Source organism: Schistocerca nitens, chromosome 2, assembly GCF_023898315.1.
Source record: "Schistocerca nitens isolate TAMUIC-IGC-003100 chromosome 2, iqSchNite1.1, whole genome shotgun sequence".
In the NCBI taxonomy this organism is placed as follows: Eukaryota; Metazoa; Arthropoda; class Insecta; order Orthoptera; family Acrididae; genus Schistocerca; species Schistocerca nitens.
This window is the reverse complement of record NC_064615.1, coordinates 440,185,142-440,200,841: the sequence shown is the minus strand read 5'-3', so window position 1 is coordinate 440,200,841 and position 15,700 is coordinate 440,185,142.

Genomic DNA, 15,700 nt, shown 5'->3' with positions numbered 1-15,700 from the left:
GGGTTTCCACATAAAAATTCGGAAGCATTACTTTTCAGCACGCCCTCGTACTTGCTCTCTGGAAAGAAATACTGTGGGAGTAAGAACCGGCAGGCTCCTATTGGTGTGAGGATGAAAACGTGGAAAAAAACGTGGAGAGAAAGAAATGGACAGAGAGGGAGAAGAAGGATATGGATAGAGCAAAGGAAGAGGAGATGATGGACAGAGAGGAAGGAAAGAGAAGGACATAGGCAGAGGAAGAAAAGATTAGGAGATGGAAGAAGTGAAGGTGGAGGTATATAGGCAGTCATTTTTCCCTCGTTCTGTTTGGGAGTGGAACAGGGAGAGAACATGCTAGTTGTGGTACGAGGTACCCTCCGCCACGCACCGTATGGTGGACTGCGGAGTATGTATGTAGATGTAGATGTAGGTGGAAGAAGTGGACATAGAGATGGGAGAGAAGGACATGGACGGAGTAGGCGGACTGAAACAGAGGGGGAAGAAGGAGATGGAGACCAGGTTAGTTATGCAAATAAAAAATTCGTGCATTCATAATATTCACATTCTAAAGTAGAATAATCGCGGATGTTCGCACCATGACCAGAGCCGCCTGCTGATGTTTGGGACGATATTCGAGCAGGATACATTCAGCGGCCGCTCACGAGCGAGCTTCCGCCCTGGGCGCCGACATTTCCGGGACGTGGCTTCACTCAGGCTGCCTGTGGCTGTGACATTTCCCCAAATGCTCACCGTTACCGCCGCATCTGCTCTGCGATAATGGCCGCCCTCTCTGAATACCACTGCTCAGCGCTCTGTTTTCACAACAAGTGTCGTTTAGCCAACGCGACGAGATATTATGGCTTCTATCGCAGTGTTGTCTCTCTGGCCTCTTGCTCCCGCTAAATGGCATTCGCTCTCTGGTAATTTTCTGACAGCCATTGAAACAAGCAACTGTAGTGCTGTCATAGCTATTATGTAGCACAAGCTACTTCAGTTTAATTTAACCTTACATGAATACCTCTATGATTCTTCCTCGTTATTCAAAATTCTCGTCCACGATTTTCATTTAGCGAGATCTGCACCCGCATACAAAGAGCGTTTCTCGACATACGGATGTCCACAGTCAAAATATTTAATCACGATGTCGTTTGGCTAAATGCTGGACTGCGGATAGAAATGTCTGGAGCCCACTCGCTGGCCACTCGCTATCACTTCTTTCGGCTCTGGCAATGTTTGTTATTGTGAAAACTGCTGAACTATACCGATATTAAGATTTCAGGTTCAACTTTAGAGGTCCCTATAGTAGGCGGGGTAGATCAATTCGAATATACGGAGTTTCTCTCCTCAAAGTCGTTAGTTATATTTTCTCTAATGTTTGCAATTTCGTTTTTGCATTGAGTAGCTGGAGTCAAGCCAGATGAACAGCGCTCATCACGTCTTTCATGTGACGCCCAATGTCAGCGGAAAGTATCGGTTTGTTTCCAGTTACAGGCGAAACAATTTCTAAAGCGGAGCATTACTTGCCGGTTCTATGGAGCTGTCCCAGATTAGTTTAATGCTATATTTGTTTCATCGCTGCATATTATCAGGGGCAGCGAAATTCGAAGAATAACCGATGCAGCAGCAGCGACTGCACAGCCCTGGCCAGGGCTGACTGCTAGCGCCAAGCATGCACAGCTACTGAGTCGCTACTGCATCGCTGTAAAATGAATTTCGCAGTAGATTTATTTGGAAGCAGTCAATCGAATAAGCACGTACAATTCCAATTTAAAAATGATTTTTGCGTAAGAGAAACAAACAGCTGCTTTCTGTTAACACTGCCGCCGTGTGAGTAACGAGATGAGCAATATTTGTTTCGGATGACACCAGCTACACATTGGAGATGCCAGGCATTCCCACTATACCAGCACTTGACTAGACAGAAACGAAATGAAATGTCGTGTGGCTAGGGCCTCCCGTCGGGTAGACCTTTCGCTTGGTGCAGGTCTTTCGATTTGACGCCACTTGGCGACCTGCGTCGATGGGGATGAAATGATGATGATTAGGACAACACAACACCCAGTCCCTGAGCGGAGAAAATCTCCGACCCAGCCGGGAATTGAACCCGGGCCCTGAGGATTGACAGTCTGTCACGCTGACCACTCAGCTACCGGGGCGGACTGAGAAGACAGAAATTTTATCGCTCTCCTTGTGGTTTTCCTACAGACAAGTCACATAACTTGAATCAGGAAGTGGGCTTGTTTGTAGAAAGCAAAGTACTGGCAAAGACAGGGCGAAAGCGTCTGCATCATCACAGACTGTCACACGGCGGCAGGTAGCTTCCCTTGAAGCAGCAGAAGACAGAGGCGCCCAAACAGTGGAGTGCCCGTCGTCAATAATTCACACAGGAGTGGCACCATGACGTCTTTTTAGACTACTACTGGTTCCTGGTACACCATTACGATGCACATACCTGTGTGTAGACGCTCTGAGGAGAAGGAACGTTGCCAGATTGCATTCGTCATCGTCATGCGTGGTAGTATGATGTGCCGTTGCGTGCACGACACTGTCGCCTCTGGCTCGCATAGCTGGTAATATGGATGGCAGTCGTTACACTTCTCACGTGGTACGGCCGGTGGCTCAGTCCTATCTTCGAGATTTCCGAGATGTCATCTTTGAACGAGATAAAGGACGACTGCTTGTTGGTTGGCACCTGTGCTATCCTGAAGTATCTTGATACGTTTTGCGTTCAACTCCTTCCCTAGACATCAAGTTCTCTAGACCTCTTACTCCCTGCAGTCCACCACAATAGCTGAATGGACAGCGCTCTGGAATGCCACGCACGGGGGTCAAAGTTCGATACCAGTCTGGGGCGGGATATTTTCTCCCCTCAGGGACTGGGTGTTGAGCAGTCCTCATCATCATTTCATTCCCAATGTTGACACGCAAGTCGCCCCCCATGTGGCGTTGCACTCAATAAGACTTGCACTTGGCGTCCGAATGGGAAATCCCGGCCACTGCCGCCCTACGCTCATTTCCATTTCCCCTCCCAGTAAACGTCGGACATCTGGTGACGAGAGACTGGAACGCCGCAAATCGCCAGACAGCGCAAGTGATGAATTCTGACACAAAGTTCAAGCAGCCTGGGATGTCCTCCGAAATCCGGGCTGTAGTTGAAACAGCCAACTGCTAAAGCAACAAGGTACTGCTGTGTTTATAGTTTTATCCCTACCGCTCTGGTTCATTCTGTCTCATATCACTATTTACACGTCATGCCTTGTCCAGTCCTCTTCACTACACTCTCCATCAAACAGCGTATGGTGGCTGGTACACCGAAACTTTGGGATAATTTCATTGGATTAGTGAGTAGTGGGCTGGTAGAACAGGTCGGTAGACAACTCTTCGCCGATGCGGACACACGTCACGCAAGAGATGGCCAAGACTAAGAAATTTCCTGACGTCGAAATTCCCATTACCATGACCCAGCGCTGGTACCCACTGCAGTGTTGCTGAATATACTGTAACAACTGTCCCACGCTAATCCCCTCGTCCTGTGCTGCTGGCAGCTTTTCAAGGCAACTGATATAGGCAACAACCGCTTGTATATTAGGAGGATACCATCCAACAGGACCTAGATGAAGGACTGGGGAAAGCTGTTGAATTTCATTTGTTACCAAATCCTCTTTAAAACAATTTATTAACGAACACTAATTTCTTTTCCTCAACAGCAACTATGTACTAAGTTCAACTTAAAAAAACACATTATTCACCCTTAGCAAATGACATTAAACGTGAAATACCAGAAGCGAAACAGTTTGGACATTTTTAAACCTTTTTTTAAATTACATTTCATCAAAACATTAAATAATAATAATTGACATTGAATGTCATGCCAAAGCACACCACAACCTGAAAAATACAAGGAAGCATTAGACTGGCCCCAGGTCAGGTCAGGGTACAAACCAGCAGACGACATAACAGATCCGAGACGTAGACCTCGGGATCAAGTCACCCGGTGACAAGAAGCTGAAAGAGGATAGGTAGAGCACTATAATATATACAGGAAAGCTCTATGAAGCAGTGAACAGGTTAAGCAAAACTAAAGCCTTTGCCCCAGCTCTAAAATAAATCTAGTGAATTATATCAAGTTAACATTAACGCGCCACTGAATGTTAACTCGCCTCGCGATGCCAGTTAATGTGAACAGATTCGAATAGGGTACATACTGAAAACCTGAATTTCTACTGGCCAATGATAAAAAATTATTAGTATCGAAAGTATAGAGAAAATCTCACAACAATCTTAATAAATGCAGAAGTAGTATTCAAAGTAGTATCCACACCCCAACGTACACAAATGGGTTTTTCTTAGGTTAATGATCAAATCAGAGGTTCTCAAGCACTTCATCTGTCGTCATGGAATTGTCTTTAGTACAGTTTTACGTATAATTTAGCACAGGCAAGCATAATTGAAACATCATATAAAATATTCCATTTATTTCTTCTAAAGATTGTCGCGTTATCTAAGGGGGAAAAAACTTACTGGCTGCAAGAATCAAGTCAGTGACCAAACTAAAGCAGAACTCTCTTCTTAAGACCAACGTAGTGATCTAATGTGAATAATAATTGGGCAAGACCTTAAAATTAAATCACGGAAACAACAGTCTGCACTGTACTTGATATTGGGCGCCTATTCTTTTTTAAACATTTACTCTAGGCATAAGCCAGTTTCAACTGCTGAAGGGGACACCACCAGTGGCTTCCGCCGGAACATACCAAATTCTCAGGGAACAAATACAACCAGGGCAGGGCTAGACTGGCCCCGCACGGCACATCAACAGTTGCACAGACCTGCACAGAGGACGCCGACATCAGACAACAGAGAAACGGTGCCCCGGCAGTCCTGACCATTTGTTCTTCATGAAGACCCTGCGTTCCATCGTACACACGATCAACTATAACCGCCCAGTCCCGACTGCCACCCTGCCTTTTCACACAACCCACTTCCCCCCTGCCACCAGAGAGTAAACCAAAGATCCTCTAACCGGCAAAGAACGTGCTCAACTCGCCAGGCCCAAACTATCGGCGGCCCAGGAATCAATGGTAGCATTCTGGTGGGTTCTCCACTGGTGGGATTTCTAAATGATTACAGATGCAGTCGAGGATACTTTCGTTTTACAGCCGTCAATTTCGTTGGTGGTCCTGTTAGCCGAGAGGTTGATACCAAGATGTCACAACGAGTTCCGTTTAGCAGAATCGCACTGTTGAGTAGTTCCAGTTTTTCTGACCTTCTTGAAGGTACTTGCGACAGTTACGACTGAGATTTACAATGAATATAGCCAGCGAGGACCTGCTGTCTGAAAATATCGTCGAGTTGCAAGGATGTCCGCCTCCACCTGTTCCCCCGAGGAATAGTTCCATTTCACTTGTCCCCGCAACAGTCTGGACCACCTTGGAGGGTTGTACTGAAACTGTTCCCTCTGATATCGCCACAGCTCTTCTGCTACCATCAATTCATGAGTCTTCCTATCCGCCGTAATTAATTGAATGCTCCTTTTATCGGCGATATATAAAGGAGCAATAAAATTTTTCCGTTTGTGTCCGCTGATGCAGCATACATGCAACTCAGTGCGAATCCTATGCGGGTATATAAGTACCGACATGTAGGGAAGGGCTTAGTGTGGCATTCAGATAATGTTCTTCATCGTCCCTCATTCAAATTTCCCTGAAGTCCCCCGTTTCATAGGACGCGGGTGTAATGCATAGCATTCATATCTACTGTGATTCCCTGCTACAGGTGCCTTGCTGCCTCTGAATGTCGCATTAACGTTATTTTACTCCATTTATGCCACAAATAAAGTTTCTCCCCGATTACATTCAGTATATCTTCATTAGTTATCTGACACATGAATCTAATCGGCATTCTCCTGCGACACATTTCAAAAGATCCTACTCGTTTATGCTTTGTATTGTCATCCACGTTGCACCATCCAAAAACGTTACACTCCAAACAAATACTTACAAAAACAGCCTCCTAACACTCCAGTTTACATTAGAAGTTGAAATATTTCTCTTTTTTCAGAAAGTATTTTCTTACTTTTGCTAATCTGATTTACTCAGCATCGTCAGATTTACTTGGTAAGCACTCCATTACCACAGTTTTACTCTTGTTAATGTACATCTTCCATTCCTTTCAAATGATCTTTCAAAACGTTTGGCTGCTATGGTAGAATTACAGTATCATCGGAACACCTTTAAGTCTTTATTTCTTCTTCCTGGGCTTTAATTAACATTATAATATTCTCCTTTACTTTCCTTTCTGATTGTTCAATATACAGACTGAATAATACAGGGTTAGACTAGAACCCTGTATCACTTCCTTCCCAACAACTGCCTCCCTTCCATTTTCTCGGTGACTTAAAACTGCAGTCTGATTCATGTAGAAGTTGTATAAGCAGTTACCATTTCGTTCCATGTCCGGCCCCGGTAGCTGAGAGGTCAGCGTAACAGACTGTCAATCCTAAGGTCCCGAGTTCGATTCCCGGCTGGGTCGGAGATTTTCTCCGCTCAGGGACTGGGTGTTGTGTTGTCTCAATCATCATCATTTCATCCCCTTCGACACGCAGGTCGCCGAAGTGGCGTCAACTCGAAAGACCTGCACCAGGCGAACGGTCTACCCGACGGGAGGCCCTAGCCACACGACATTTCATTTCGTTCCATGTGTTGTATCCCTGTTGCCTTCATAATTTCAAAGAATGTATTTCACTCAATAATCAATGTGTATGTGGTCAAATTTTTATCAACGATAGTGATAATGATTGCCCGTTGATCTCTGCTTTAAACTCATTAAGACTGTGGCATTATATCCACTCTGATGGCTTTATTATTCTTGTGCAGCTCTCTGAACATTTGTTGTTCATGTATACAATGCAGAAAATCACTCACAAAACATTAATTTCTGTCTTCATATGTTACTACGTCCGGTGTCATGAAAATAGACACGAACTAACACAAATCTGTAGGTAAATATTATTTTTATTGGGATAATGTAGACCTCTGAAGGCTCCTAGCGAAATATTACCTTTAGTTCACGTACGCAGTGCAAAGTGCTAAGCGTAAATATCTGTTGATTCACGTTTGTTTGGCAAGTGCCCGTTAAAAATATGTATACAGCAGAGAACTAAGCACAGATATCTATTGATTCACATTTGTTTGGCAGGTGTCCGTTTATGGTATGTCTACAGCTGCTATTTGCGTGGCGGTGCGTACACGTCATAGCATTTGATAAGAGAATATATTGTAACTTTTTAAACTAAGTCGTGCTGCGTATCTTCACGAGTCAGTGAAGTGAAGCGCAGCTGAACTCCTGGAGAATGAGTGGGGGTCATACACCAATTACCCACACTCTGTTTGACAGTTATGACTCAATATATGACCAGATATGGAGAATTATCTCTACCGAAAATACTATTTACTTTTGTAGGCCATGAAAACCTACCAATGTAAATCCGATGACTGAATCTTGGAATCATAAAATACACCAAAAAGAACTGCTGTTAATAATTTCACAGACATGTTATTACTGCAAAGTACTGGCTAGAAGTAGGATAAAAGCTGCAAAAAGCAGCAACGTCCAGGAAAAGAATTTCCCTTTAACAAGGAACGCTAGCTCCATAACGTTATTAGCAACGTCGCGCGGCAATATTGAAGCACTGTTATGCTGACAAAATTAAAGTGGCACAACCCATGTTACTTTTTCATCACAGCGGAATTTGGTTATGGCTCCCAGAAAGCAGGTTTCATAGGCACCAAGATGAAGTCAATAACTTCAGCATGCAATAAAATGTCTTCCTTAAAAATTAACAGTGAACATGTCACGCATAGACTGAGAACGCCCATTTCACATTACGATACATGAAATGCAGCTTGTAAGCACTATTGAGCGATAAACGTCGAATTTGGAAAGTTAAACAGAAAAGGTTGGTTTGAATCAAACATAATACGAATGCATATTATGCTGTATATGTTGCCACAAACGCTTATTTCATAAAACATTCTTGGGCACCTTCTGCCTACCATAGCAATTCCGTAGTTGACATTCACCAAAAGTAGGCGAACAACGGATTTATGGTGTTCTGGTGGGCCGTACGCTTAAAAAGGTAGACGCATAGCAAACATGAAGGTCATGGCAAGAAAATATGGCCTTTGTAAGGCAACGTTACTTGTAGTCGCTATGTAAATACTTTATTCAGTAGCTGTCTACGAGATTAGTAAAATGTGTTTCTTCGTCCCCACTGGGCTTAGGTTTATTCAGTGAAACATAATTAGTGGTTGGATCTTCAAATATTACGAGTACTAGCGTGGTTTCTACACATCATTCTGCAGTACTGAAACCCTTAGACTTAAACAGTAAAATATTTGCACTTACTCATGACGACTAAACTTTTTTGATCGTCTTGCTTAGACCTTACCTTGCTTACATGGTGTCGTCCAGCCCCGGCTCTTCAATCCACAGGTTCCACACGCTCACACACTACGAGTGTTGTGACTAATATTCGGCCGAATATCGGGAACGCCTCTAAAGAAACTCGAAGAGCTGGACTGTCGAGTGTGAACTGGAAAGACAAGCAAACGAGGAAAGGGGCAAGCGGGGACGGCATTACAGATAAACAAATTTCGAGTAATCGGAGGGAAAAAACCTGAGACGTTGTGACAACGGAGACCAAGAGCAAATGGTGCATTATGACAACGAGGTGACAGCGAAACAAACACAACAATAACAAGGAAACACGGCAAGTATGAAGACGCGATTTCCCACAAATTTCGCTCAGTGAAAGAGGGGTAAAAGTAAGCAAATATGTGTTGCAGATTATCTATAGTTACTCGTCCGTTTCTGAGAAATCGATGGTGAAAGTGTTCGAGGTAAGCTAAGTGCCTTTATGTGCAGGATAAGTTTCACCGAAATGGTGCACAGTAGTCGCGGTTTCACATTTTGCACCCCGTGTTTCACTTTTCTATGTCCATAGAAGATTACTAAACTAGTGTTTTCCAATTTATGTTCAAATAACATCGTCCTTACTTGTCTACTAATTGTGTCTCTGCGGCAAGAATTGAAAAATTAAATAAATGAATGAGAAAATTATTTGAAAGTGTTTTCAGTGAAATTCCTGTGCTTTATCATGATCCATAATCAACTGTAAGAGCCAGTTTTCGGAAAAATTATCCCTTATGCGTCGTTTGCCGCAAAATTGTTGCCAATACGTGAGATCTTCAGGTATGTTACGATGTTTATTTCCTGAGTGAGATTCATAAGAAGAAATGTCACTGTGGTAAACGTGCCTTAACCCGATGCTCATGGTGTTCGGAATTTGTATGTTTGGAATGTATCTACGATCGGTATCATCCAAGGGAATGCACCAAATCTTCCTAAAGAATAAACGTAAGAATAAAATGCAAGAATTAATTAGAACTGATATAAAAATTAAATACAAGAGTCTGAGAATTTGGAAAGACCGTAACCCCTGAAAATACCATACACACATATATTACATAAAAAATATGGAACACATATTGTGAAACACAGTAAGAATTTTTCAGTTAATATAACTCCCTTGCATCCTCTGATTCTATATGAAACACTTATGTAATAATATTCTAAGTATATGGATATGTAAATGAAATCAAACCAAATAAAAACTTTTAAAAATCAGATTTCGAACACAGGGCACAAAAGTGCGAAGCGACACAAGGAACTGTGGCATCGTTTTGGTTCGACTGCTCTACTGTTAAAAGACATATAAATTACGGCAAAAGCTTTGACCATCCGAGGATCTACGGATAAACGGAGACACTTGTTCGCTTATTTTGACCCTTCTTTCAGAGAGCAAATTTACTTGGAAAAAGGGTGCTTGCACTTGCCGTGGCCTTCCCGTCAGTCCAGTACTGCTGTACAGTGGAGCTTACACGGCGGCTGCGAGCCGTGGTTGGTCAGCTGATTGGTGCTTCGGCCCGCGGCGCCCTACACTTGCGCTTGCGGTTGTTGCAGCTCTGTATAGCGGCCGAGGTCTAGATCAGGGGTGGCCAAGATTTCTGCTCGAGCTCCATGCCCGCGCCCGTGTGCCAAAGTGCGCAGCCTCACTTCACATTTCCACCACCGCCACGCCTTGCTGTCTGAGAGCGACTTGGAGGAAGAGGGGAAAACCAGCGAACAGGCTGCATTTAAATGGCAGTACAGTCGTACTGCGTATGACTTGGTTTCATATTTCACATTTCTCAACAACATAGATCACAAACAAAACAAGGTTTCAGTGTTAATTTTTTTGGCGCATCGAAGACTCAACAAAATTGTCGGCATACGCAAGACGCAGGCGGTTTCACAGATTTTCACACTGAAGTTGCAATGTAATCGTGACTTCTGTTGTTTCATATTCGAAAAAAGGTCTTTTACAGAGATATACCGATAGAAATATTGTAGCACTTCTGCAAGCTACTTGTAGAGACTTGGAAGATGTACCTGAGAAGAACAATACAGACGTCGTGGACAGTTTTAAAGTAAAAAAAAACTGTTATAAAAACTGGCACTACCGTGCATGTCAATGAGTTATATTTGCACATACGCAGGGGCGCTTTCAACTGAAACGGCAAACGGTCTCGCAAAGAGCTCGAAAATAGATGTAAGATCAAAAGTATCCTCAAAAGCCTATATTAAGCTAAGGTCCAAATGAATTCTAGAAACTTCGCTCTTTCTTCAACGCCATTGAACTATAATGACTGGATTGTCTTTGTCGGCTTTTCTCTTTAAATGCATCTCCATAAACTCAGAAAGAAATTACTTTGCACTGTCTTATTGTGAACAGTGTGCAGTGGAATCCACTCAAAATGTGAAGTCTCCAATCCATTCCAGTTGTTCTAATTTTTGTTCCTGCACTGCTTTTTCCTTCATAAATTCAACAACAGCGAGATTTAAATCGTTTCAAGCATGCCGCTTGACTTAACCAACGTACTTTGCAGCAATACATGAAGTCTCCATGGCCTTCGTTCATTTCCATTGAAAACTGTTGCAACTGAAACTGAGGCTTCAGAAATTTTACTATTTGTACCATTAATTTCTTCAAGTGCTCCATGCCTGAAAATTTACCATCAAGTGCTTCTTGATGTACGGAACAATGAATCTCATATGTCGATCGTTGTAATTTTTTGCTCTGTCATTGTCATCTAAAAGTTTAAATTCTTTCTGCATCGTACTATAATGTCGTTTCGTTGCAAAGAAGCAATACCCGTCGCTTATTGTAATTGAGAATTCTCATTTCACTCTTCTGTCGCTCCCATTTATTTTAAAGGATTGTGACGATAGATAGTTAGCTTGCCTCTTTTTGTGCAAACAGCCACTGGACATGTGAACGTTCTTCATGCCATGAACGAATGGCGAAGGGTAAACAGCATTCACGCCACGATTCTGCCGTCCTCAGAGTTTTAACGACCGCAAAATGCCGCTCAGCTGTGCTACATGAGATGCCGTGCTCTTCCGGGTTCTTCCGAGAAGGGCCGAGTAAAGCCGAGTGTCAGACCGGTCCTTGTTCCGCGCGGTGCCCGCACACGCTGCACGCGTCAAATTTGGGATTCTATGGCCGGCCCTGGTCTAGATCCATGCTCCCTGGTTGGCTTTCGTAGTCGCCAGGATTTAAAATCAGAGCAAGTGCTGCGTGTCAAGTGCTTCATGTGGCACTTACAAGGGGACACCGAACGAGGTGGCGCAGTGGTTAGCACACTGGACTCGCATTCGGGAGGACGACGGTTCAATCCCGTCTCCGGCCATCCTGATTTAGGTTTTCCGTGATTTCCCTAAATCGTTTCAGGCAAATGCCGGGATGGTTCCTTTGAAAGGGCACGGCCGATTTCCTTCCCAATCCTTCCCTAACCCGAGCTTGCGCTCCGTCTCTAATGACCTCGTTGTCAACGGGACGTTAAACACTAACCACCACCACCACTTACAAGGGGACAGCCTCGGAAACGGCTAACCGATTCACCTAAGTGGCCTGCCAAATACGAGCCGAGCCGAGTCGGTTAGTTACGTCCGAGGCCTTGCCCTAGTTTGAGTAAACGGAAAGCATCGAATTGTTCCTCGTAACAAACAAACGAAATTCTAAAATATAATTTTAAGTGTCAATTTAATCGGGCAGACTCCTACTAATGTAGTGCAATGTTCCGTTTCACGATATCTGTAGAGGAAAACAGAACACAGGAAGAATATCGGTCGGTCTTTTTCTGTGTAGTGGTGGGCGTAGTATATATCCAGTTAACACAAAATAGCTAACAGAATCGATCTCCCATGAATAAAACAGCGTCAAACATCAGGTTACTTTACATATGAGTTAACGTGTCAAAGATTTTACGTTAAGCACGGCGGTGAAAAAAAGTTAGGTTTGAAATTATGCTTACACTTTTCTGGAAATGTCTAAGTGCTCTCATTACGAAACATGAATATAGCCTGGGTACCAGAATCAGATTTTCGCTCTGCAGCAGAGTGTGCGACGATATGAAATTTCCTAGCAGATAGAAACTGTGTGCTGGACCGAGATTCGAACTAGAGACCTTTGCCTTTCCTGGGAAAGTCCTCCATAATCTGAGATACCTAAGCACGACTCGCGACCCGTCCTCACAGCTTCAGCATTGCCAGTACCTCGCCTCCTACCTACCATAATTCACAGAGGCTCTTCTGCGAACCTTGCAGTACTAGCACTCCCGGAAGAAAGGATATTGCGGAGACATGGCCTACCCACAGCCTGGGGCATGTTCCCAGAGTAAGATTTTCACTCTGTAGCGGAGTGTGTACTGATATGAAACTTGCCCGCTAATGGCGAAGGTCCTCAGTTCGAGTTTAGATCCGGCACACAGTTTTAATCTGCCAGGAAGTTTCATAGCTTGGTTAACTTGCGCTTTATTCTAAGCAGAAGCAAGTTTTTCATACATCTCAAAATTTATTATGTTAAGTCTCTTGAGCTATATGTCATACTGTGATATAATTTTGCAGATGATTCAGTGATATATTATGCTGATACTATCTACAACGTGAATTGCAGATACAGGTTGTATAAATAATTAGTGAAGTAAAACGTCTTACCTGATGTTGAAGTTTTACAGCGCACCGTTTTCAGCAGAAGCTAGTTTTTTATCTGTGGTGTCACATCTGCTGAACTATGTGTCGTACTTTAATACGGTTTTGTAGGTATGAGGGGTAGTCAAATGAAAACCTAACACCCGCAACAAAGTAACCATGAAATACTTCTCTTCAAAAATAATAATCACACGTATTAAGACGTTTATCCCATTCGGAGACGAGACAATCAATTCCTGTTGGGGCAAGGGGGTGGAAGATGGGGGAGAGAGGGGGAGGAGAGGCTCTTTACATGTAACAAGAAAATGGTTCAAATGGCTCTGAGCACTATGGGACTTAACTGCTGAGGTCATCAGTCACCTAGAACTTAGAACTGCTTAAACCTAAGAACATCACACACATCCATGACCGAGGCAGGATTCGAACCTGCGACCGTAGCGGTCGCGCGGTTCCAGACTGTAGCGCCTAGAACCGCTCGGCCACTCCAGCCGGCTGTCATGTAAGAGGATGATTTCATCCGACAGCCGGCCGCAGTGGCTGAGCGGTTCAAGGCGTTTCAGTCCGGAACCGCGTGACTGCTACATCGCAGGTTCGAATCCTGCCTCAGGCATGGATGTGGGTGATATCCTTAGGTCAGTTAGGTTTAAGTAGTTCTAAGTTATAGGGGACTAATGAGCTCAGATGTTAAGTCCCATAGTGCTCAGAGCCATTTGAACGATCATGCGACAGCTGGGCGTTTTTAGTTTCTGGCGCGTCGCGGTTTCTGCAAAGTGTCTTGATATCGTACTTATTGTGGTGCCACGTTCGATGAACCAGACGAGCAAAGCGCCATTGCAGTCGACGAAGAAGGTCATCATGACGTTACTGGAACTCGTGTTAACAGCTCTGAATTTTTTTGACGGCACACATGCGGGACGTTTCTACTGTTGGCTTTGCCGTTTGCTCTCTCGCTGTCGTATTGCTGTTGGGCGGTATCATCCTGTTGAACGTTAACATCCGCCCCCACACTACCATTGGACGATGGCTATACTTCATCTATTTGGTTGGGAAACACTGCAATACCCTCCGTACAGCCCGAACCTTTCACCGTGTGATTTTCACACCTTTGGCAACCTGAAGAAAGGCATGCGTGGACGTCGCTTTCGGTCGACGAGAAAGTGCAACAGCGGGTGCAGTTGCGTATCCAACAGCGGCCCAGAGCTTTCTACGAAACAGTAATTGATTGTCTCGTCTTGCAGTGGAATAAATGTCTTAATGAGTGTGGTGATTACAACTGAGTGAAACCATTCCACTACCCCCTGCAGCGGGTGTTCGGTTTTCATTTGACTGCCACTTAAACTTTCAGTGGTATGAGTGCACACTGTCTGCAAACTACGTTGAGAATCGAGTCTGTAATTAAGAAGTAATAGCTTAAAACGTCATGTCTGATGCTGAAGCTTCACTGTCTGAACAGCGAAAACGTAGTGAGCGTCAAAGTTTTCTCCTTTCACTATTTTGTGGGGGTGTCAGAGACGAAAAGTTTCATAAAGCTTTGAAAGAACGTGTAACGTTAGTTGTAGGTCGCTAAGTGCTCTCTTTCGCAAATACTGGACGGATAAATTGCTGCTTCAAGACGTATACACAGATTCGAACGTTAATACCTGTCTTTTGTGATAAACCTTTAGCATAAGATTCTACCGCTTAATGAGTAGATTATGACCTTATTCTAAATTTTTAAATTCTGTCAATAACCATGCGAAATATTGAAAATCAAATTGCTGCTACCCCTGGAAGCCGTTAGATAGGCAACCTGCAATAGTTTTTGTACAAGGTTCCGGGGTCCTGGATAGTCGCTTGGTATTAGAGATGCACGGAAGTAGTTGTACTGGTATCTCACTTGTCCAGTTCACCAAGTTTTTTGTCCTTACCCACTTTCTTCTCCTCTGTAACGTTAACGAGAGGTTAGAATTCTAGTTGCCAGAGAGCGAGTTGCCGTAATAATTAAGATGACTGTTATTTGATAGAAGGGTATTTCAAATCTCTATCGAGCTCTCCGCAGCAGAACTGATCGAGATTACCAATTGATTTTTCGTTGTTTTTACTGGAATATGTTACTAAGATCTACAAGTAAAACTGAATACGAAACTTTTACGATGGTAACTGTGGACTTACAGGAACCACAATTTACGGGACAACCGTGGTCGACCAATGGATGTGTGAATGTTACCCACTCATTGTCAATTGTTATGGAACCCTCATATATCAGGAAGAATATAATTCCAATTACAAAGGAAGCACGTGCTGACACGTGTCAATATTACCGAACTATCAGCTTTATAAGTCATGGTTGCAAAATACTAACACGAAATCTTTTCAGAAGAATGGAAAAAATGATAGAAGCCGACCTCGGGGAAGATCGGTTTCGATTCTGGAGAACTATAGGAACATGTGACCCAGACTGAGACTAGAACATCTCTTGCAAAACAGATCAAGGAAAGACGGACCCCCGTTTGTAACGTTTCTAGACTTAGAGTAAAGTTTTGGTAATGTAACTGAAATTCTTGAAATCCAATGGTAAAACACAGGGATCGAAAGACTATTTACAACTTGTACTGAAAGAGTTATAAAAGTCGAGGGATATGAAAAGAAA